Consider the following 27,165-nt stretch of genomic DNA (forward strand, 5'->3'; position numbering starts at 1 on the left):
GACTTATCAGACTGTCCTTTGCTCTTGGGTGTTCCACCTACATTTTTGGTACCGCCTTTACATTTCTTTTTAAGTATTTGCTTACTAGCAGCTTGCTTGTTTGTTTATTTTGCTTTCTGAAAAAGGTTGTAGCAATAATATTAAACCCATTAGCAAACATTGAAAAGGAAGGCTGATAAATCTTAGATTCTTTGAATCATCATTCCTCTCTCATCACACTTTCAAGGACCCATGTGCCTGATGCCCCCTTCAAAAAAAAAAAAAAATATATATATATATATATATATATATATATATATATATATATATATATATAACTCTGCTTAAGGGAGAATTCAAAATTTCACCTGTGACATTCTCAGAAAAGGATTTGAGTATGCAACCAAGCAAACCTCTTCATAAAAGTTTCAGTGGCCATAGCCCTGGAAGTAGCATCTGCAGAATCAAACACATTCAATATCAGTGTATATGAACTTCAGACACAGAAGCAGTTAAATTACACAAACATGTTTTTTCCTCAGAAGAGGAAACAGATTCCATAATATTCCTCATGTTCTCAAAAAAGGCATGCATAAACTTTAACATATGGGCTTGACAGTTTAAAATTCTAAAAATAAGTGTTGCAGAAGAATACTTTTTCCCAATCTATTAAAAACTGTTCCAAATCAGAAGGGGAGGGACTGGTATTAATCAGATGATTAACAGCAGCAGGGTTCACCAAGGAAATATTTGCTGGGTTTGAGCTGGGATTAATGTATAAACAATTATAAGACTGAGGAACTTTATACAATCTATCTGCTTTCTTGGAGACAGTAAGCTGGCTGTCAGGCAAGTTACAGGCTGTCACAAAAACATCCTCCAATGCTAAAAGTACAGGAGGAATTGGAGCTGGTTCAGGAAAATCCAATTGGAATAAATCATAATAATTCTTCATAGTCAGTAGAATGTCATTATGTTTCCATTCAAACAAATGATTCATCCTGAAAAAAGTTTCTGAAAAAAGAGAATCATTCGGCGGGCATGGCAGAAGCCAAACTTTCCTCAGGATCGGAATCAGTAACCTGAGGAGAAGAAGCAGAAGTTATATCTACACAATCATTTTGCTGTTCAAAGTCTTGAACCTCTTCAGAAAATGAAGAATCCCTTTTTATTGCCAGTAACAGCTGAACTGGAAGGGTCACAAGCCTTAACTAAACCTTGAATTAAGCCTAATAAATCACTCCTGGCCATAATAACTGAGACAGGAGAATGTACATGTTAACATAGTCTCTTTTTAGCAGGCATGTCTGAAGAAGCAGACCCACCTTTGACAGGGAAAACTTCCTTAGGGACAGGTAATCCAGTTTGTCTAGGCAGAGAGGAATTCCCTGCTCCTTCTCCCTTGGCCAGCAAGAGTAGTTCTCCTTTCCCTGCCAACGGCACTCTAACATTTGCAGAGAACATGCCTAATCCCAGTCCATGGTAGCTGTAGCGACTATACTAGAAGAAGCCAAGTAAAAAGTCAAATGGTCAGGGGAATCAGAAATAGCCATAGCAGAGTCACTCATCTGTGGCTGAGGAACTTTATCATCCTGCTGTTCTGGCAAAGGTCGTTCAGTATTTTTTTCTTTTTGTGGATGGTAGAAAGAAGAACCATCATACTGTGATGTTGTTCCACTGTAAAGCTGAAAAAGATACCCACTTCCCAGGAAAGCCTGGCAGCAGTAATCAATAAGACATGTAAGTAGTAAAAAAGTCACTTTTTCTACCAAAAAAAAAACTCAGTAAAAAGTATTTTAAACATTTACCCCAGTCCCAAATGTAAAATAAGACAATTTGTACCACAAAAGGTAGTTTTAAGTTAGTTTAGCAACTTGTTTACAAACAAGTAAAAATAACGCTTCTATTTAATAATTACTAAACGTCACATGACTTTATATGCCTAAGCCATTCTGTATACAGTCAAACATCACGGGGGCACAAAGGTTCAAAATCAGGGACAATTTGTAAATATTACCCTAACTCACTTTGAACATGTGATCCCCCTTGTACAGTACTGGCAGTGCAGGTAAACTACTGTAGGTACAGAATTGTAGCGACATGCATGGGTGGAGTGTGATGACCTATGTACAGCCAGTATGTGTACCTTACTTGCCAGGTCCTCATATTTCTGTGGTATGAATCATCAAGCATGATGTCCTAATGAGATGTAAGTGAACAGCTGATACTGAGGAATGGATAATAAGCACAACATAACTACTTATGTTTCTGAACTGTGTTGCACCCTCCTGTATACTGTCCTAATCATAAGGGTCCATAAGGTTTACCACTGATCCTAGGGCTGCTGTGCACCAATATGTTTAGCTATGTACATTCCCCCAGCTGTGTTCCCCTACTTCTATGTAAGACTGACCGCCACAAGAAATACTTATGCATTGTCACCATGTTGTGAACCCTATACTGTGTTAAGGTTAATTCCATCACTCACTAGTGTACCACTGTAATATACACAAGACATACTGTACTGCCATGTGGTGTATTAAATCTAATCTCTTGACTCAACAATGCACCACTGTAATTTACATAGAACACACTGTGCTGCATTGTACTCTGTTAAGGCTAATTCCCGGACTCACTAGTGCACCACTGGAATTTATATAGGACTCACTGCTGCACAGCAGTGTACTAAGACTAATCCCCTGACTTACTAGTGCACTGTCATTTACATAGGACACACTGTGCTGCACTGTAGTATATTAAGGCTAATCCCTTGACTCACTAGTGCACCACTACTACAGCTGGCTTATCTAGTGCTCATTACTGTTTAATGACCTGGTGCCCCTCAGTTCTATGTTGAGTAGCAAAAAAAGTCTGTTTCCAAATCTGGCACTCCTTACCGCGGGAACAATCCAGGTCCATTCTCCACCATCTGCACCCCTCAAAACTAAGTTGTTAAGCCGAGGAGACAAAAAAAGAAAAACAACAAAAACATGAGGTATACTCCTTGATATGGTGTTCCTTGTCTCTAGAAGTGAGACAGGTCCATTGATCCATCTCATCAAATTCAAAGAGTATTTGAGTTATTGACCCACAAGAGGATCAATGTTGCAAGTAAGAGCACCAAGTGAAATAAAATCCAGATAAGTTATTTCAGTATCGGAATCTCATCAGACTTGCTGGACACAAAAATATTTAAAAATAATAAAAATAATAGAAACTCTGAAAAACTTCAATCAATACATTTTATTAGGAGGTCATAAATTATTATATCATTCTATATGACTTAAGTAAAGGAACGGTAGGTGAACACTGTAAAATATTTATTGTAATGTTGAACATTGTATATATGGTTCATATTTATACAGTATAAAATCTTTACAAACATTTGCACCATAAATGTGTTAACTTAAATCTCATTGGTCTGTAAACTCAAACTGGGTATTTCATTGGTGGATTGCAATAAGCTACGTGATTGGGAATTGAGTTAGAAAAATCGTGCCTCACTCAGTGTCAAAATACCATAATACTGTTGGACTGTGCTTCTGATCCATGTAATTGGAGGAAATTTGCTGTGTATAGACCAACTGCAGGTGAGGAGAAAAGGTATTATTTGATTGGTTCTGCGCCCATGCTTAGGCATATAATAGGCTAAAGGGCTTGGGCGGGGATTTTTTAACTTGTCTCTAGGGGCACTGGAGAAAACCTAGAAGGTTGACATGTGTCGTCATACCCCTTGTTCAATATGTGTTGTGTAAAGTGTAGGGGAATGAGCGGTGACATTTTCTTCCATGATACGCTAGTGGTGATGAAATTATGGCATCACTAGTTAATAATTGATATGGCTATATATGGGAGTGTTCAAAATGGGAGGGGTCTTGAGAACATGGAAAATGGTGCAAATTGTACTGGTCCAGGAAGGGTACTGAGGACATGATGAATGGTGCAAAATTAACTGGTTGGGCCTCTTTTGTATTGGCTTACATAGGAAGAAATGACGGGTGGGTAACAGGGAGAGGGGCCTGGTCAGAAAAGTGCCAAGAAAGCTGAATGGGCTTCCTTGCACAAAGAGTGGAAGGAGAAAGAGAGAAGGATGTGCCTGTGCAAGGAGTCCTGGCCATGATGATGCCAAATATCCTAATTAGGAAAGGAAGTAACACAGCTCTTGTATCTTTTAATTTTACTCTTGGGAACTGCTGTGTGTGAGCCCACCTAGGTTGAAAGTAACTATCAGACACTTTAAAATGAAAATGAATCATCCAAATATTTAAAGAAATTAAAAAAGGGAAACTATGTGAAAATCACTTTGTGGGAAAAAATAGGTCATCCAGCGATCAAGATCAGAACACTAAACAAACAAACAAACAAACAAATAAATAAATAAAATCAAAATAAAGATAAAAATAAACTAGGGAAAAAATCTGTTTTGTTGTGTATGCATTCTGGTTATCATTAACAGTTAAACAAGAATCAGTTTATTAAAATGTTTAAAGAAGTCAGAATTGGAGTTGTAAAAATTAAAGATACAAACTGATAGTGAGATTTCCTCAGGTGAAAATAACATTATGCTAGAGAAACAAATGAATCATAGAATACATAACATGAACTATATTATTGATATGAGAAAAAAATCTTAAGCCAAACATACGAGGATCCATGGTCGGTGAAGCTAAAATGTGTGGGCTTATCTGGTTGGCATATTCTAAAGCTAGGTCTGCGGTGTGCTGGCCTATGATGGCGTAGAACACCAGTCGGTATGGCAGCGTGCTTTGTAGTTATGTTTAAAGTTACATGCGTGCGTAGATTAAAATGGTTGGGCATAGAATATGCTAATGTGTAGTCTTCCCTTTCAGATATATAAATAGGTCTGTTAAGTTCCAGGAGAGGGAGCAAAGGTTTTAACTATAAAAACATCTGTGTGTAATATTTGCCTGTGTGAAGGTCATAACCATGGAAACCACCAATGTGTCCTCGACTCACATCCATGCCAGTGAGTCACATTAACCTTAGCCTCTGAGGATTGGTCACATTTACAATTCCCCCTTTCACAACAAAATGCAATGCTACTTCCATTATAATGATGACATTTTTATCATTTGGTATGGCACAGAAGAAAGGCTTTTGGAATTTTTTAACCACATAGATAAGTCTACCAGTTTCTTAAAATTCACCAACAGCTACAATAGAAAGAGTGCCACATTTCTTGATTTAACCATCTCCAAATCAGAGGACTCAGATTATCTTACAAACAGCCTTTACCAGAAGCCCGCCAGGGCAAACTTACTGCTACATAGCACTAGTATGCATCCCTCACCAACAAGAAAAATGTTATTAAATTGCAAGGTCTGAGGATAGCGAGAGTCTCAGAAGAACTAAGAGACTTCACTACCAACATCATAAACCTCAAAAGGGATTTTAAAGAGAGGGTCTATAACAACAAGTTCATCAGAAAACTTTTTGATCCCATTATTGAAAATAAAGACAACAACCCAGACCACCTTGAAATTGGGAGAAAAAGAGGAAGAAAAATAAATCAAGATGACATCATTACTCGACGGACTTTCAGGTCCTAAAAACATTATAAGAAACAACTGGACAATCATTAATAATAACCCCCCCATCATTAATTTTCTCGCCTAACTGCCCCAAATTCAGTATTCAGAGAAACAAAAACTTAAGGCACTACCTTGAATCAGCAATCAAAGACAATGACCCTCTTCCTCAAACCAAACCAGGTACCTGCCCATGTAAAAGAGTGGGATGCATCTACTGCAAATTTCTTGGCAATGTGGATCAGATTTTCTGCCCCAACACTCACCATCATTACAACAGTAAGCTAACGGGTGACTACAACATTAAGTGCCTAATATACCAAGTAGAGTGTACCAAATGTGACAACTTCTACATGGGCAAGACCCTTAGAAAACTAAAAATGAGGATTGCCCAGCACCTTCATAACCTGAAATATCAAAACTTAAGTAATGGACTAGCAAGACACCGGTGGGCTTACAACAGCCACAACAAGTACCAGTTCCACATACTGGACATTCTGAAAATAGGTGAACTACAAGGGCCCACCAACGACATCCCAGGGAAATGGGAATTAGAGTGGCAAATTAGACTTAACACCAGCAAAACTCCAGGACTAAATGCTCACATCTCTATAAACAGCATTCTGAATTTGAGAAAACTTCACCAACATGCTTACTACTGAAGCACAGTTTTCTCCAAACATGCTTATATGGTTGTTGATATTCATTACCAAGGTTTTCTATTTTCACTTGATTTGATTTCAGTTTTACTTTTTGTTTTTATTATCCCTGTAACTGTTAAATATTTGCTTTCACTGAATTTTTTCAACCTGGGCAGTCAGTCATTCTTTTTAGACCATTTCTAAAAGAGTGTTTCCCCCTTAGCAGACACCAGGTTTCAATGTTCATTGTCGGAAATCTCACCAAACAGATTTACTAGGTAAGTTGAGTTATTAAACACGAAGTTGTTTTAAACATCTCTCCATGTTTATTTACACTATCAGGTAGGTCTGAAGAAGCCAAAAGCACTGGGACATAGAAATTGATCACAAACTGCTGCTTTTCAACATTATATATTTATTTTGCATTCACTGCCAGTTCGAAATATAGACATAATCGCATGTTATAAATTACAGGAACTAAGAATCATAAGCAGTTTATTTGCTGTTTTAATTTCAATTCTATCTTGATTTCGCTCACTTATTACTGTGTTTTAATGGTTCTTGATGGGCAATATCCCTGTCACTGCCAGTTCATACTGTAGACTCGAGTGCCTGTTATATATTACAGCAACTTAGAACTATTTAGTAGTTTAATTATGGGCTTAATAATTTACTAAAGTTTCCTATACTACACAACATTCACAAATTGGGCCTGCTAGAGTTGCCACTCCTCAGAAGCTAAGGTTAATATGACTCATGGGCATGGACGCGAGTCAAGAACACATAGGCAGTTTCCACGGTTATGACCTTCACATAGGCAGAAATTACACATACGTTTTTATGGTCAATGCCCCAAGAGACAAGTTAAAAAAACACTGCCCAAACCCTTTAGTCTATTATATGCATAAGCACGGGCACAGAACAACAAATAATACATTTTCTTCTCACCTGCAATTGGCCTACACACAGCACAATTCCTCCAATTACATGGATCAGAGCCACAGTCCAGCAGTATTATGGTATTTTAAGTATAAACCTATGGTAAGCTTGACACTGAGTGAGGCACAATTTTCTTAACTTAATTCCCAATCACATAGCTTATTGCAATCCACCAATGAAATACTCAGTTTGAGTTTACAGACCAATGAGATTTATGTTAACACATTTATGGTGCAAATGTCTGTAAATATATAGTTTATATTGTATAAATACGAACCATATATATGGTGTTTGGCATTGTAATAAATATTTTACAGAGCTCACCTACCATTCCTTTACTTAAGTCTTATAGAATGATATAAGAATTTAGGACCTCCTAATAAAGCACATTGATTGAAGTATTTCAGAGTTTGTATTATTTTTATTATTTTTAATTTTTTTTGTCCAGCAAGTCTGATGAGATTCCGATACTGAAATTATTTATCTGGATTTTATTTCACTTGGTGCTCTTACTTGCAACATTGATCCTTTTGTTGGTCAATAACTCAAATATGGTTTAATAATCAACAATATCTTTATGATATAGGCAAGCAGAGCTTTACGGTACATTTCTCCCAGTAAAGATACTTTGCACTTTTTCTTTACTACAACTTCAAAGAGTAAAAATAAATAAGTCCTTTCTCTTCTTTAAGCTCTAGCAAACCACTTGATACAAATGTAACAACTACACTGAAGCTTAGCAGCTTTCATTTATGAATGCCATTACTGCACTGAACGACATACAAAGTGCTTAAGTGCTTTGGCAAATGCAATTTTTGAATTCAGAAACTAAATGTCAGTTATTGATGATTACACACTCTGACATCTTACACCCTAGGGGGATGATCCCTTTGCTCTACCCTAGCTATGCTTCTGGGCACTGTAAATACATAAGACACACTCTGTATTGTCCTATGTTGTGTTAAGGCTGACCATCAAGCACTCAGTACACCTGTGAAATTTATAGCACACAGTACTACATGGTTCTGTACTCAGTGGTGGACAAAGGTTGACTTTGCAGTGCAAACTGTACCACTGTAACACACTGTGTACTGTACTCTGGTACTTTGCACCTGGTAAAGTGCTAAGGCTGACCTTTGAATGCATAGTATTCATAGCACAGAGTGTTACCTTGTCCTGCACCCTATAGTTTGCTAAAGCTGATCTTCTGAGCTGGCTTGAGCAACATTAAGATATACCTCAACTAATACCACCCTACTCTGCAGCCTATCAGTGCAAACTTCCTCTGACAGCTTTTGTACCATATTCATGTAAGGCATCTCGTACCAATATCATATGCACCTTCCAAGAGTATTTAAATACCCCACAAGTTGTATTAGAACATGCACATGTAGAAGCAAACAGCAATGTCCTGCTGTACACACTACTGTCAATTTTAATCACTACATCCCTGAATTCTTCTACGGTGTTTTCATGTAAATATCCTGAAAACATAACAGTCAAATGTTCTGATTTAAGCCTTTTGGACACTGTCTAGTTATTGGCTTGTTATACTATAGTTTGCACACTGACTTACCTATGAATTGCTGCACCTTAAAAACTATGGAAAAAGCATGCAAGCTAACAAAGAGTGACATGAATATGGCCTCTTTAGAGACAAGAGCAACATACCTTAAAAATGAAGGATTAATGCTAAGATTTAAGTGCGATTAATGAGCTTAATCTTGTAGTTTTGCATATAAAATCTCATTTACATCCTGCAGCATTTTGAATCTTTGAATAAAAGCCCACTCCACCCTAACTTTACCACCAAAGTCTGCAAGGATACTATATAGACCAAATCCTTATGAATTTCTGGTTAAAGTGGATCACATGCCTAACTTTTTCAAGTCTGAGAGAGTGAAGAAGTGAAGCATGAAAAAAAAAAAGAAAAGGCAACCCTCAATTCTAGGGTGGTTTAGAGAAGGCCCAAATTAAATAATATATATATATATATATATATATATATATATATATATATATATATATATATATATATATATATAGACACCAGCAGTGTAGCTGGGGTGGGGCAAAGGGACCAGTCACCCCAGGTGCAAAATATTAGGGTGCACAATCAACAGATGCTGATTTATCTTCAGTGCAGTGCACCATCAGCATTCTTGAATGGACACCAGTACTGCATTTGTGGTCAGAAATGAAGCACTTATTATGCTCAGTTGCATAAACTGATCATTTACTATAATTTAAAAGGAAAGAAGAGTTTTTTTTTTTTTGCTTTTTTCTTTATTTATAACTGAAGTGTTTTATCACTGTGTGTGTGGCAGAAACTGAAGGGTTCTTTTTTGGTAATAAATGTCTTTAGTACTCTGTATGAACTGCAGCAGCTACTTGCTACAAATGCAAGCAGTTGCTACAGTTTAAAACACAAGAAACATTTTTTTCTTTCTCCTTAATTTTAGGAGAGCAGAGCACTTTTATTTCAATTTCCTTTTTTTATTTCTTTACTTCTTAGCCTCAGGAGGGGCACCAGATTGAGGGCCAGCACAGGGCCCCAGAATAGCTAGCTACTTCTCAAATGTATCCATACATGCACCACGTAGAGCAAACATGTGTCCAAACACATCATCTTAAGATATATGAAAATTTGACATAGGAAAATAGGGTTTTCGAGTTCCTTCTTTTTACCACTTCATTTACTATCATTCTTATAGTGTCAGGACTTTATAGGCCAGCCCTTAAGGGGAAATTTTTAGTAAAGCTCACATGTGAACTGCACACACTCTATTACTTAACTGTCGAAAGACATCACACATACGCACACACACACACACATGCCCACATGCACACAGACTGTAGGTATGAGTCTGCTTATGCGTGCGTGCATGTGCATGTGTGCGTGTGTGTGTGTGTGTGTGTGTGTGTGTGTGTGTGTGCGCGTGTGTGTGTGTGTGATGTCTTCTGTTAAGTGAATGTCTAAAATGGTTATTTATTTTTTTCCTGAGGGGAAGTAAGGAATACTGTTTGTAAGGTTGTAATGATAGTGGTATCTTTAGCATAAGTCCATCATGAGTGTTATATGAATCGAAAAGTCATGATCACACCCATTACCTTGCTTTAAAGACACTGCCAACATGGCAAATTTGTGTTATAAGCAAGATAGTTACCAGTTTCTGAGTCTGTTATTGGCGGTGGAGCAATTTGTATGCAAGACTTGCTATTTACAGTCCTTCCTATAAGAAAAGCGTTGAGAAGTGAAATAAGTAATAGCTGTTGATTGTTAGGGGGTTGTCAGATAGACATTTTAAAGGAAACCATTTCTTTTCCTTACCATTCACTAACTTACAACACCTGACAGCTTATATTATAAATTCCAATGTTTTCAATTGAATTTTCATGCATGTAAAATGTTGCATGCCAAAATGTAGTATAATATCACCCCCTTTATTTCCTTTGAATATCCACTTGTTAATTTTCCTCTGTACTATCTAGGTGGTTTATTAATTTAATTTTGAAATCAATGTGTTTGATCCAGGCTAATCTATTTTGGGATGTTCTGTTAAAACTGCACTGCTTGCCTGAGCTCTAGTTCAATGCAAGGAATGTTCTGCACACATAAAAAAAGCATTTGTTGTTTTATTGAAGTGGCTTTGCTTTCACCCAAGATGATTTCTTTTGTGTTGTGGAATAAGTTTTGCTGCAGCACTGCTTTCACCTTACATACTGTATTTCTTCCACATATCTGTTAGCAAAGTGTGGAGGAAAGTTTCACAACAGCTTTGCAGAAATAATGTTTTACCGTTGTTATACAAATACAATTTTAGGCTCATGACAGTATAGTAAAAGTCGAACTTTTTTGCTCCATGGACATTAGGGAAAGAGTCACATCACATCAGGCTTTCTGTCACTTTTATCACTTGATATACAACTCCTTTTTATATAATTCACTGCACACAGTTTCAATAAATGCTTCATTATCAGGCATCTAGCAAGATTGCTTTCACCTGTTTGAAGAATAGTCACTTTATACAGGAGTGTGAACATTCAACATGTTTCACCTCATATTTCTCTCTTGCTTAACAAGTGTTTTTGTCTCAGTTGTATTTGCAGGTTACACAAGTAGCACAATTAGGACCACATGGAGAACAAAAAAGTATGACTTGTAGGTTCATAGGTAGGTACTAGGCTATCTGCCCGAGGGCATTTACAAGCCTAGCCAGAGTGTGTCGGCTTTCGCCGCCCCATTGATTAATTAACTGATCCTCTGTCAAGCAGAGCCAAGGAAGTGATCCCAGGGGTGTATTTTCTGTTACCCATCTACTCGTCAAGGTTTCTCTTGAAGAGTGTTAGTGAGGGGCTCTGCCTGATGTAATTTGGAATTTTGTTCCAAAGCATGGGGAGTCTCTGTGACAGGAATCTATCCCTCCAGCATGTTCTATTTATTGTTGTGGTGAGGTTTAGCTCACTAGAGTGCGTGGCTCGCAGTGACTTGGATTTCTTTATGTGGAGCATGTCCATCAATTCTGAGTTGGACATGGCTTTGTAAGTCAGGCAGAGATCACCTCAGAGTAAGCGATATGCCACTGAGTACAGCCGGAGTTTTTTCAGTTGGGCTGCTTAGGACATATGTTTGAGGCCAGTAATCCTCTTGGTGAGGTACTTTTGTGGTCTTTCCAGCTGCTGGAAGTGTCTTGTGAGGTACATCTCAATGGGGCATTGCCTCTTTGTAGAAGTGAGCACTCAGTTCTAATGTCCTGTCTGTGATCCAGCTGGCTATCCACTGGGTGACATAAGGGTTTGCACCAAATCTCTTCAGTTTGTCAACAATATACAGCAAGTTTAAACATTAGGTGGAGAAACTATTTTACATCAATAAATATTAAAAAGAGATGTATATATTAACAGGAAAAGAAATGCAAAATATTTAACTGCTAGCTCATTAACTAATGGAAATAATACTCTTCAAAATGGGTGTTGGGGAAAGAACAGACCTTCCAGTGGTAGGAGTCCCTCTGCCTGTGGCATTGGACCTCATAAATCCTAAGCGGTCTGTTATTTCCACAGTAAAGCCCACCTTAGTGATACTGACTGCTCACAAAAATATATGATGCCAGCTGCTTAGGCATGAAAAGAAATATGAAGCATATTAACAATATCTTGAAGTGTTTTCAATGATTGCAATACAGAATGTGTGCTTTGTTTACACTGTTTGATACACAAGTGTAGTCTATAATAAAGAATTGCATGAAATGAGCTGTGAGAATCCATTACACAATATTTTACCGGTTATTACTCATAAGGACTACTAGATTACCAGCTTCCACAACCATTGCAATGGGGACACACTGGCATAAATATTTGACCTCAAGTTATAGAAGTGACTCATGTTTCAGAAAAATAGTTTAAAGTTTATTTTAAATGATGAAAGCTAATAATTATCTTTGGCCTAAAAATGCAGATAAACAGCTACATATGGTGACCACCAAATTGGCAATAGCTTTTTTTAAACTAGTTTTATTTTAGCATCGTTTATCTTTTTCTTTCAATATAATTTTACTGTACATTTTGTTTTTGTTCTCCAGATGCTCTTCGGAGGCTTTGTTTAAAGGTTAAGTGTAATAGGAAATGGAAAACAGGATATCAGATGGTCTTCTGAAGCAAAATTCCACAGATCTCACTTTGACAAATCCTATTTAAACTGCAAAGGGTATCTAACTATGGACTAAAAATAATGACCAGTTTTTATTTATTTATTTTTTTGGTTGGACAACCATGGCAGCAAGGTATGACCAATGGATTTTTCTCAGCTTACCTGTACTTGATCTTATGCCTAGTTTTACTTCTACCAACTAAGGTTGTTAGCCCTAGGTTTACTGCTGAAATGAGCTACACTGGAGATGTGCGTTGAAGGGAACCACCATAGTTGCTCATGGAAGTTGGAGTGTGTACAGTTATGGGCCAACCTCCATTACATGCTGGTAGGCTGCTGTCTACAGTGAGGTGTAGCTTTGGGAATGTCTGAGACACTGGCCCTACAATGAGAATGTACAAAGACTCAACCACATGTCCTGCTGTCTGCTACTCTGAGTTACAAACTCCACCAAAACTAAAGAAGTAGCTGGTTTCTGATCAGCATGTCACCAAAACCCACACCGTGAAGACATGTGACCAGGCAAAACATTGTCACTCCTCTCTTCTTACTGCCAGCCCCAACATCCACCTAAACGGCTAACTGAATTTTGGTAAACTGGGTTGTAATAGGTTTGCCCTTGTAAACAAACCACAAAAGCCATAGCTAAATCCTGATATACCCATGAGCAGTTGTGGATTATTGCTTAAAGATACTAACATTATTTGATAGAAGTATGTTTCAGAACTATGTGTAAAAGAAAATAAAATGTATCATAAATATTTTCAGTGTGTACAGTTTGAATTTATAAAATAATGAGTGGTTAAAACACATCAAAAAGCAGCTAGCATTAGCAGTATATGCATATGTAAAAACTAAAAAAAAAATTAATAACCCAGAAATTATGAGAGTTATTAAATTCAAATATTTTCAACTTTCATTACTATATTATCAGGATTTCTTTAAAATAAGTTTTGAAGGGTACACTCACGCTATTTAAATACTAAAAACTGTCATATATTAAACAATCACAAATTATATCACATGATATCATAAATTTGTTAAATTATACTAGGGTGGCCACGGTGGTGCAGCTAGTGTTGCTGCCTCACAGCAAGAGGTTTTCCGGTTTGATCCTTGGCTGGGTTGCCTTCTGTGCGAAGTCTGCATGTCCTCCTTGTGGTCATGTGGGTTTCCTCTGGGTGCTCCAGTTTCCTCCCACATCCCAAAGACATGCTGTAGGTGGATTGGACACACTAAATTGGCCCTAGGTGTGAATGTGTGCATGTGTGTGCCTTCAGTGGAAGGTTGGGCGCTGGGCTGGCAACTTGACACTATAAAACTCCACTGCCAATCATGAGTGGACAGGTGACCCACTGTGGCGACCCCTAACTGGGAAAAGCCGAAAGAAGAAGTACACACACACATAGGTATGTGCATGGTAAAACTTTCAACGAGATTCTGATAAACTATAAACATAACAACTTGAATAAAGACAAACATAAGAAACAGAAAATCAGACAGGTATTGAATGCAAATGTGATTATTATAAAAGCAAGTACAAAGTCATCTGCCCCCTCCCCATTTTCAATAAAGGGGTTAAGAAGTATAAAAGTGTAAGCTTTGAGCTATAGGAAAAAATTGCAGCTAAGAAATTTTCCTACAGCATACCTATATTTTATTAAAAGGATAAACCTGTTAAATTGGACAATTAAGGATTACTTCAGTGACATAGCTATTAAAGTGAATTTAATATTAATGCATTCATTGACACCAGGGTGATGATCAGCAGCTAAAAAAAGTTGAGAACTTATCTCCTTGTTTTTTAAATGATTGCTAAAAATCGCCTCCTCTCATATCAAGCAATGAAAAAAGAATTTGTCAGAGTTACTTACACACAGAAATGCTATAATTTGCCCTAATGGCATAATAGTGCTCATATATGTAGTATAAAGCAGCTTTTTCATATTCTTATCCAAGTAGAAACAACTGTATCACAGGCATGTAGCTACAAAACATCCTATAAGAATTGCATGTGTTGTGTGTCCTGGCTCCAGATGTTTTATTTATAGGTAGAAAAATTATAACAATATAATATAAACATAACTGCAAATAGTACATGTGCCACAAGTGGAAGGCTGTTTAGCTTATCATCCACATTTGTTGTCTCTCTCTCTAATCTGTTTCTTTTTAATTCAAACATGTTTCATTAATGAATACAAGTTTTGGTTCCACAATCCAAACCAGCTCCTCACTGCCTAACACCCCCTTCCAATTTTAAGTGATTAATAATTTTAATGTAGTGCATGGAGTGCCTTGATTGCAATAAAAAAAAAAACAGCCAAACTACAATCTGGTTCAGCACTGTGAGACCCGACCTTAACGACTGGTGCTTAGCAATCATTTGCTCTCAAGTTGTATTTCTTGGTATCCATGTCTCGACCTGTATTGCATAATGAGCAGGATTCTAAATAATTCACTTCACACTAAAGAAATTATTTAGTAACAAAGTTTACTTCTGTTACTAAACAGAAAACTAAAACTCTGTGTAACTGAACAGTAACTTACACTAATGCAGAAAACTAAGTAAACTCTATTTAACTAAAATAGGAAATTAGACAATACACTAAAAAAAAGATATACATCACTGATAAAGAGAAAGCTTTAGTCTGTCTTCACTCTTGACTGGGAAGCCCCGTTGCAGTCAGGCAAGAGTCTTTATTGGGAAAACAGTCAAGAACAGTGTGTCCACTCCACAAGTGAGGCTTCTGCCTGAGTGCAGGGAGCCCCAGTTATATATAACCAGGTTGTTTACCACAAGTCATGAGAATTAATACTTTTCAGTGTAGGCTGGAGCTAGATCATTCTGTGGTGTTGGCCACCCACTCCAGAAGGAACAGCAATTCCTGCTGAATACAATGATTTTGCAATTTTTAAGTGTTGCACTGGAATATTTCAATGGCTTTGCAAGTTTTAGTACTTTACTGGAATATCCCAGCACACATACACATACAAGACATATTTCATAATCAAATGTAGTGACTTTGCTGAAATCACTAGGCTGCTTACCTGACAGTCTTAGTGACCACTCCCCCACTTTCCTAATTTGGCACCACACAAACAGTCTGAAGCCCATTATCCACAGGCAAATACGGAACAAGTCCAACTTCAACCCCAACTCCTTCATCTCCTCCCTGCAAAAAATTAACTGGTCACCACTAAAATACCTCAATCTAGATGAGGCTGTCCACTTCATCAGCAGTACCTTCCTCTCCATCCTAAACAGCCATGCTCCTGTAAGAAATGCCAAAGTCAGATCCAGGCATGCCCCATGGTTACAAAAGATCACAGAACCCTAATGAAATCCAGAGATAAGGCCTGGGAGCACTGATGACTAACAAAAAATTAACTCAGATAGGCAATCATTCCTTGAACTGCGCAATACAGCTAAAAAGCATATAAAATTAGAACAATCCCTCTACTATAAATCCACCATAAACTCTGACAACCACAACCCTAAGCAATTCTGGTCCACTATTAACACTACCCTCCACCCAGGGAAGGATGATACCCCCAGCCGTCCATTCCCCCCTCCTCCAGCAGTATTGCTGAATCCTTCAACAAACACTTCACTGAAACTATAACATCTCTAAACAAACAACACTTCCCTACAACAGCCCCCCAACTCCTAAATCTAACCCCCACTCCTCTTTTCTTCTTCACCTCAGTACCTACCTCCAACATAAAAAGACTATTAAATTTATATATTTATATATTTACATATTTATATTGATATTCATATTGATATTCAGATTTACATATATGCTATGCTTTCATAACAATTGATGGTTTGTTTAATATATGTCAGGTTTTAATAAGTGTAGCAACACCATGCCAACGTTTCACAGGATTTGGCATTATAGTACTCACTTAATATTAGCATCTTTGCACATGTATTACATATTTACAGGATATATTTGATGCATAGTTTTCAGAATTTATATTTATATTTATATGAGATGAATGCATAAGAGTTTTATAGGATAGATTGATTTATAATTTGTTATTCTTGTTCAACAACTTTTTAAAAATTTTTTAACTGTTTAACTTTATCTTTTGACACAAGCAGCAGCATCTACTATTGCACTGTTTCTTTCAATTGAATGATTTTAAACATATGTTTAGGATTGGATTAATTAGATTAACTAATTAATTGATTGCTTTAGGAATGCCTATATATATATTTGAATTCTAAGCTATTAGTTGTAAGGATCTGAAGAAGCGTGTCTTGGCACACGTGAAAGCGCTTGTCTGTTTATATTAAATATTTTCATCCATTTATTGTGGTGGTCGGCTTCCAATTTGTTTCTACACATTTGCTTCACTGGTTTCTGGAGCAGACCTTTGGGCTATAGCAACTGTGTGTTCTTAGATAAAAAGACTATTGCCAAAACTTAAACCCACCAAACTCGCAGCCGACAACCTCCCCTCTGAATACTTAAAAATTGCAGCTGATACACTAGCCTACCAAATTTCAATTCTAATCAGCTGTTCCATAACAGAAGGCTATGTTCCCTTGATATGGAAAATATCCCACATCGTTCCCCTCCACAAAGGCACCCCCTCCTTCGACCTCTCCAATTACCGCCCCATTGCTATCCTCACCCCTCTCTCCAAGATACTTGAAAAATGTATCAACACCCAGGTCTCCAACTACCTCCTAGCTAATAATCTCCTCTCCAAAACCCAACATGGTTTCAGGCCATATCACAGCACTACCTCCGCTCTGCTCTCCTTCACCAACACTATACTTCATCACAAAAACAATAGCCTCTTCTCTACTGCCGTACTTCTAGATCTCTCAAAAGCCTTTGACATGGTATCTCATGAGCTACTACACTCTATTCTACCCAACCTCTCCTTCTCACAATCAGCCTGCAACTGGTTCCACAGCTATCTACATGGACGCCAGCAATCAGTAATCTGGGATGATAACATATCACCTCGCCTCCCAGTTACTCTCGGAGTTCCCCAAGGGTCTATCCTTGGCCCTCTGCTATTCTCACTTTTCACTAACAACCTACATACTGCCACCACACAAGTAGCTCTTATACAGTACGCAGATGACTCTACTCTCATCTGGTCTGCCCCCACTCTATCAGAACTACAACAAATCACACAGGAATCATTCTCTTCTGTAGAAAGCTGGCTATCCAATGCTCAGCTCCTACTCAACCCAAGTAAGACAAAACTTCTCATGTTCCAACCTTCCAAAGCCACGCAAAACACCCCCCACTTCAACATTCCTGCCAAAGACAATACCATCATCTCTCCATCAGAACACACAAAATTACTCAGTGTGGAAATAGACAACAAACTTAGATTTGACACCCACATATCTGTCACAATAAAAAAAGTTCACAAGAAACTTGGTGCTTTATATCAAAGCCACCAATTCCTAACCAAGGTGGCTAGAATCTCCATAGCCAATTCCCAGCTAATCTCCACCCTAATCTATGCATCCTCGATACTTACCAACCTTAGAAAGACAGACCTACACAAGCTGGATGCTTGTTACAACAAAATTGCTAAATTTGCCACTGGAACCTCCTACAGCAGCAATCATTGTATCTCCCTTAAAGAACTAGACTGGCTAGAACTCCCACAACTCCTTCACTTTAATCAACTTACCCTCGCTCATAAACTTATTAACCACCCCCTTAACTTCTTTTCCCTTCAAACCCTTCACCAACCCTATCACCCCACTAGGCCCCCAAGATCAAGCAACAAAAATCAACTCACTGTTATCAAACCCAAAAACTAAGCAGGAAAAGCCATATTTTCATGTACCATATCTAAACTTTGGAACAATCTTCCACCCTCTATAACTACTCTACCTTCCAGCAGCCTTTTCAAGACTGCACTCAAATTCCACTTAAATTTGCACTGGTTTTGTCCTTGTTCTAATCCAGACTAACCACCCTTACCCCCCCCCACCTAGACTCTTAATCCAACTATACTACCGCCACTACTAACCACAGTCAGAAATTGCTAGTTGTCTTTACATACTTTAACATCGTGTCTGACAACTTTTTACTAATATTATAAATGACAAGAAACTATCTTAACTTGCAATATTTACTGTATATACTGTTGATAATCAATATCTTGTTATTGTATTAAAGGCCACAACCTGTAATATTGTTTACTATTGCTACAACTTTGTATCTCTATTTATCTTGTACATGATGTGGAGCTTTTCTCCCTGGGCATCCGCTGAAAAAGGACCTGTGTCCAGTTGGAATTTCCCAGTAAATAAATAAATAAATAAGTTCACACTGGAATATTCCAATTACTGTGCAAGTTTTAGTACTTTACTGGAATACTCCAGCACACATACACATACAAGACATACTTCGTGATCAAATGTAGTGACTTTGCAGAAATCACGAAAATGTTCTGGAACACAGCATCATCTCTCGTGCCTACTGACACTTCCAGAGTATAGTATTACTTAATAAAGACAATAAAGAAAACGTCAAGATATAGTGAGGCACCAGTCAAATAATCACACTCACTCAATGTACCCCTCTTTTGTATCACATTCGGCTCCTTGACTATTGTCTCACTTATATCCGACATTTAAGACCGTATTTGATTTTTTATAAACACAATAAATTAATCCACAATTCCAGAATATCAATAAAATCAAAACAATCAGTAGAACTAATACTGGTTGTATTAACCAATTCAACAACTTGGTGCTGGTTGCTGACCATCCAGTAAATATATCCCACCAATTATGTGCTGCATTGGACTCTGTTTTCTTAGCTAAACTAACCAGCTTATTCCCTATAATAATTCTTGTCATTTAATAATGTAAAATACTGTGATTTACTGCCTGTAAATGTTTTTCAAGATGTTGCGTATTGTTCAATACTTTCTGTAAAGAATTCAGGTTGAAAGTCAAGTTATGATGTTCCAGCTTGTCTGGTGATCAGGCATGAAATACATTAATATATGTTTCAGGAGAAAAGATACAAGTTTTATTATGTCAGTTCAAATGAGTTATATTACTTAGGAAACCTACAAAAGTATTTCTCAGGGCATATGACAACGTTTGATTTGTCACTAAACATACAAACTGTGGTGCTAACTCTATGAACATCTCAAAAGTAGGAGGTAATATCGTCCATTTACAGATGTTGACGGAATGCGGAGGTAAACATGGTTCATATATAGGGGAATGTTGTCCACAGATGAGTCCATCCATTGTTTCAGTACAGTGTTGTAATTTGTGTAGTCTGTTTGAGAAATCAGTGTAGTTCTCTTCTAAATGGGGTAACCAATATTGGAATGGATATGAAGGAGGTCCAAATACCAGTGGCAAGGTTACAAACTGACACATCATTTTTGCATTTGTGACATTATAATGCATAATATAACCTGTACAAAAGTTATCTGTACATTTTGTTTTTCAGAAAACAGCCTTATCCAATTAGTACTAGGTATCCATTGGTTAAACATTTGTCTCCAGACATGTTCATTCCTAAGCATTAATTTGGTCTGCACAAGATTTTTCTGCATTGAAACATAAAAAGACTGTAAGGTACATGTTGTCCAATTTACAGACCTAGTGACATTTACATCAAATTTCAAATTGAAAACAACAGAAGCATTAAATTGATCTAAAAATTCTCATAACTAACAAGCTGTTTTTGTGTGTGACAAACTGTAGGATTCCACTGAGCTTGTAAATGTATAATTTGTGAAATATCATGACCCACAGCTTTAATTTTATTAGCCAAAACTTCAACATCAATTGCATTCAAGCTTCCTAACCCCGTACCAATACCTCCTAATAAAGTACTATACCATGCTCGTTTCTGCCTGCACTTACCTAATCTTGGAAAAATAATATTAAAATGTAACACAGTATTTTGATATTCCTGTCTGCATATCTACATGTAGAAGGTACTTTTACTATTGGGTAAAAATGAGCTTTGGGATTGTTATTCAATACAGTTATTTGTGAAGCCCATGCCGTTCCAGTTATGATTTGAGTTGCATTCATACAAAACAATACAGTAATGTTCCATATGTCAATTGATTTATTATAAACATCAGTTCCATTCTGACAAAAGTAATAACTTTCTTGATATGTCTGTTCATATTTACAATTGCAACATTTATGTCAGTGTAATTTCAGATTGTTACCATAGTTGATCTGTCACCCAGTAGTTGGACATAAAAATGTCCTCTCCTCACCCTCCAAATAGTTAGATTTCCTTCAGAAATCAAATTAACAGTAGAACATTCTTGTCCAGCAGGGCAGGTAAAAGTACCTTGTGACCTATTTTGTGCACTAGCAACCCATCCCCACCAGATTAGTGTTGAGTGGACTCTGGTTGCTTTTGCTCCTGGTGTTATGCACTCTGCCAAAGGGACTCCGTATAGCACAGTGAGAACACCAGCAGTTAGAGTTAGAATCTGAAATCAAACAAAAGTAGCATGATTATTCTCATAAATAACACCAATCTGCTGGTACATATTCGCATTTTTCCTTTCCTGGTTTAATAATTAAAACAGTATTGTCATTTCCAGTAGCAATAACTTCTTCTTGTTCAGGCTGTTTATTGGGTTCATGGACCCATATTTTTTCACCTGAATTGATTTCATGCATACCGCATATTTGCTCCCTCTCAAAGGCAGCAACAGGCAGTGACTGCCCTCTGTTGACTGTGCTGCCTAACACAGGTACAATAAATATTTGGGATACCCTATCCTTTTTCCTTACATGAACATTCTCATCTGAAGTATTTAACAAAATAATAAGTTCCCCTTGGTAATCTGCTTCAATAACTCCATCCACAACCTGAACACCTTTCAAAGCAAGTGTTGACTGAAGCACTATCCAACCAAAATATTTTGTTGGAATTTGAATTCCAATTCCAGTCTCAATCAGTTGAACTGAATGTGGCAGTATTTTCTAGGCATTCATCGAATATAGACTCAGTCCTGCAGTCTCAGGTGTGGCGCCAGTAGGAGCTAATGCACCTGCCTGAGTTTCCCAATATGTGATTGCTTCTGTCGTCACATATGGTTTAATCTGCAATGCTAGAGTTAACATTCTCATTAATGGTGTTTATGTTTCTGAAATTGGTCTATTTAAAATTTGTAATGTCATATTTAGATTATTTCTCCAGTTCTGCAGAGTACCATTTCCTAGTTTTCCTAACTGGTCTTTAACTCATTAACCCCGACTACTGTATCATAGTGCCTCTGTGCTTACATCTGAGTGAGCTATGAGATGATAGCAATTACAAGCTGTTACCCCGAGTGCCTTCCACAAGTGAAAGAAACTGTAGTGCAGATTTGTAGCTGAGCTAATGTAAAACATGCTGAAATCGTAACTGAGCTTGTAATTTACCTTACATAGTTATGATTCAGCATGTTTTTACATTAAGGTCTCATTAAACTTTTAGTCGAAAATCCTATTAAAAAGTGGTTGATAAAGCAAGTGGTGGCAGCCAATTGGATTCTTGCAATCGAAGCCACCACTTGCATAACACCTCCACCCCCAACTTTATTTTCTTTTGTTTTTCCCCAATAAATAGAGGGTCCAGCAGCAGGTATTTCCTTCTTTTTGCTGATATTTGGAGAGTTTATCTGCTGCTGGATCCCTCTTTTTTATTTATGCACTCACCGATTGCATGGAGATTATTAAGAGAGCCACACAGGTTTAGCGGTTGGAGTTCCCGTTTGAATTCTGCTTTCCTCTGCTTGATTTGACGGCATCCAGGAGAAATTTGGCCCAAGAACTGCTTCTTTTTTTCTACCGGTAAGTTATTCCATATGATAAACAGAATAGCTCCACATTTAGAATACTGTTAATCTGCAAATCCCTTAAAATGCCTTGTGTTGTCATCAGCTGACATGACTTAAAGTTACATTTCCATTTTTTTTGTTAGGATAATAGGTTGAGTAACTACTAACTACCATATAACAAGAGGGAAATACCTCAGACCTACTGTAGAAGACAGTAGTTTTTTTTTTAACTACACCTTGTATTTCTAATCAAATGATCGGGAACCTCTATGTGAATAATTATGCGGTCTCTTAAACCTGCAAGAATTTCTGCTGACAGGTATAAATGTAGCAACTGTCATTTTGTGCTGTTTAATCCTCTGTGTGTGCATGCTCAGCACTGAGTCCACAGCAGCCCTTCTATAGGGAATGAAACTTACCATTCCAGGCCAAAGACTTCTCTGTTTCTCTGTTAAAATTCAGTAATACTTTGTCACAAGCAGTATCCTGACAGACCTTAGTGCTTTTACATATACATATATACATACTATGGTAGTACCTCAGAAGTCAGTGCTTGACCTTTTAATTTCTGTATTCACCGAGTCAGCATGTAAAGAATACATTATTCTAACGTCTGCACACTCTTCAGTAGCACAATGTATGTCATATGCTACATGCAGCATGTAAGTACGTAAAGAATACATTATTCTAATGTCTGCACACTCATCAGTAGCACAGACAATGTATGCTACATGCAGCATGTAAGCATGTAAAGAATACATTATTCTAATGTCTGCACACTCTTCAGTAGCACAGACAATGCATGTCGTATGCTACATGCAGCATGCAAGCATGTAAAGAATACATTATTCTAATGTCTGCACACTCTTCAGTAGCACAATGTATGTTGTATGCTACATGTAGCATGTAAACATGTAAAGAATACATTCATTATTGTAATGTCTGCACACTCTTCTGTAGCACAGAATGCATGCCGTATGCTACATGCAGCATGTAAACATGTAAAGAATACATTATTATATTGTCTGCACACTCTTCAGTAGCACAATGTATGTCATATGCTACATGCAGCATGTAAACATGTAAAGAATACATTATTCTAATGTCTGCACACTCTTCAGTAGCACAGACAATGAATGTCGTATGCTACACGCAGCATGTAAGCATGTAAAGAATACATTATTATAATGTCTGCACACTCTTCAGTAGCACAATGTATGTCGTATGCTACATGCAGCATGTAAGTACGTAAAGAATACATTATTCTAATGTCTGCACACTCATCAGTAGCACAGACAATGTATGCTACATGCAGCATGTAAGCATGTAAAGAATACATTATTCTAATGTCTGCACACTCTTCAGTAGCACAGACAATGCATGTCGTATGCTACATGCAGCATGCAAGCATGTAAAGAATACATTATTCTAATGTCTGCACACTCTTCAGTAGCACAATGTATGTCGTATGCTACATGTAGCATGTAAACATGTAAAGAATACATTAATTATTGTAATGTCTGCACACTCTTCTGTAGCACAGAATGTATGTCGTATGCTACATGCAGCATGTAAACATGTAAAGAATACATTATTCTATTGTCTGCACACTCTTCAGTAGCACAATGTATGTCGTATGCTACATGCAGCATGTAAACATGTAAAGAATACATTATTCTAATGTCTGCACACTCTTCAGTAGCACAATGTATGTTGTATGCTACATGCAGCATGTAAACATGTAAAGAATACATTATTCTAATGTCTGCACACTCTTCAGTAGCACAATGTATGTTGTATGCTACATGCAGCATGTAAACATGTAAAGAATACATTATTCTAATGTCTGCACACTCTTCAGTAGCACAATGTATGTTGTATGCTACATGCAGCATGTAAGCATGTAAAGAATACATTATTCTAATGTCTGCACACTCTTCAATAGCACAATGTATGTTGTATGCTACATGCAGCATGTAAGCATGTAAAGAATACATTATTCTAATGTCTGCACACTCATCAGTAGCACAGACAATGTATGCTACATGCAGCATGTAAGCATGTAAAGAATACATTATTCTAATGTCTGCACACTCTTCAGTAGCACAATGTATGTTGTATGCTACATGCAGCATGTAAACATGTAAAGAATACATTATTCTAATGTCTGCACACTCTTCAGTAGCACAATGTATGTTGTATGCTACATGCAGCATGTAAGCATGTAAAGAATACATTATTCTAATGTCTGCACACTCTTCAATAGCACAATGTATGTTGTATGCTACATGCAGCATGTAAGCATGTAAAGAATACATTATTCTAATGTCTGCACACTCATCAGTAGCACAGACAATGTATGCTACATGCAGCATGTAAGCATGTAAAGAATACATTATTATAATGTCTGCACACTCATCAGTAGCACAGACAATGTATGCTACATGCAGCATGTAAGCATGTAAAGAATACATTATTCTAATGTCTGCACACTCTTCAGTAGCACAGAATGTATGTCGTATGCTACATGCAGCATGTAAACATGTAAAGAATACATTATTATAATGTCTGCACACTCTTCAGTAGCACAGAATGTATGTTGTATGCTACATGCAGGCTGACTTGCACAACCTCATTATCTAATTTTATTAAAAATTAATTGAAAAAAATGTTTGCTTTCATAACACAGCCAGTCAATTCAAGGATGCACTAAGAAATACATTTGGGTGCAGTTCTGTTTCCTGAGAAAGAAGCTGGGAGCACCTATTTTTATTTTCTGAGGTGGTGTGCTGATTGACAAGTCTGTTGATAAACCAGAAAGAAGATGTGATTATTTTTGTTGCGAGTGGACTTTGTACATTTATATTATATTGGGTAACCAGTAATTTGGTATTTTCTATTTCTAGTACAGCATAGAAGGGTTCATTTCTTCACACAGAGGGTACAAATTCATGCACTGATCTTTAAACACAGTAAATGGTGTTTTGTTTTTGTTTTTTGCTGTTTTTTCTGGATATTTGATTGTAACTTATGTCGGTATTGGCACTGTGCATAGTACAAGTCTCAGTATGTTACTAGACAATAGTTTTAAAAAGAAGCACTTGCTACAAATTAGTACTTTGGCAGACAAGTTGTTTCCAAAAGGTACTTGATGCCCTTTTACTATGTTGCGGTGCTTTTCTGATAAGGCAATGTTTTTTATTATTGTAATTGTATGTTAGATAGATTAGTGGAATATTTATACTATATAAATATAGCTTATTGTTAAGATTCAAGCATAACCAATGAGTTGTGGTTTAATTGTAGTACTGTGACTATACATGTAGCCATGCTAGTGAGCCAGTAAGACGTTTTGATTACATGTAATATTTATTTCGATTGGTAATCCAAAATATTATTATAACTGCACATTTTTAGCACATACTAATAATTGATGGCACATCCATAAATATTTACGAAGGCTGTTTGTGAAATGTTAAGTTGATTTCTAGTATCATCTTCAATGTCTTCACATTTTAGGCAAGTTAACAGCCTGATTTTAAACATGCAGTGTAAGACCTGATGTTGCCATTTATAATTCCATATTCATGGGAATTAGCAGCGCATGGACATCTGACTTAGAGCTATTGGAAGTCTCCAGTTTGGAGATGGTCCCCAGGGCATCAATTTAATGTGTGGCTTAAAAGGGAACATAGCCCACACAATTGTTTGATCTCTTATGCTGCAAGAAGTAAGCAGTCATTCCCTCCAGTAGAGCTCTTTTGAGTGAGTACCTTTAACTCCTAGTGGGCGTGGCTACAGCATTTAAAAATTGAAGTTATCACCTTACATTTTTTGCAAATATCCATTGACAGAGGTCACATATCAATACAGTTGTGTTTGCCATCATGTATGCTTCAAAATAAAATTTTCCATTACCTTGTGTGTAACATGGTTTAGGAATTATTAATGCAAATATGAACAGATAATATCTGACGCCTAGAGGAGCAGTAGAAGGTAACTGCAGAAACACCTGGAGATGTCACTCGGCTGTAAGGAGCTGTGCATCAGTTTTTTCCAGGCAATATCCAGAGCAATAAGAAAACAGCACTGAATTGACAGGAGCTGTGAGAACATTCATTTTATTATGCCATAATGTCCCAAATGTACTGGCAAGGACTGACAAGTATGCCTGCAGAAAGCAATGTGTGCCAAAGACTACCACTTGGTGTGTTTTACTTGGGGTGGTGAATGTTCTGTCTTTGAGACCTTCAGGTTATTTGACAGTTCCCATGTGCCAGTGACAGTCCCTTTGCTAATTCCTGTTGAGCCATAAGATGAGTTTTTCCTTCCAGGATGTGTCAGCCATCATGTTTTGAGGGCCCAGGTACCCTTAGTCTGTCTAACTTTTCTCCTCATTGACTGGATGAATTGCCTGCATTTACAATTACAGGTCCAGTGCCCACTCTTCCAACATTGGCTTCAACCTTTGCCACCACTGATTATCACAGGTTACCAAAGAATATTACTGTGGCCTGGCACAGAATAAGCCAAAGCCCGCAAGTAACTCCACCCTCTGTATTGGAATGCAGGTAGAATGCCAGTATTCCTAGCTTGGTGG

At 37.3% G+C, this 27,165-nt stretch overlaps 1 protein-coding gene across 6 annotated transcripts in view; it reads right to left on the bottom strand.

The window, feature by feature from the left end:
• Positions 1–27,165, bottom strand: part of TRPM3 (transient receptor potential cation channel subfamily M member 3) — a 2,946,644-nt gene that overhangs the window by 2,567,089 nt on the left and 352,390 nt on the right. The gene's annotated exons all lie outside the window — the stretch shown is intronic.

This window comes from Protopterus annectens, chromosome 2.part2 (assembly GCF_019279795.1).
Source record: "Protopterus annectens isolate FY-2018-M chromosome 2.part2, PAN1.0, whole genome shotgun sequence".
Lineage (NCBI taxonomy): Eukaryota > Metazoa > Chordata > Ceratodontiformes > Protopteridae > Protopterus > Protopterus annectens.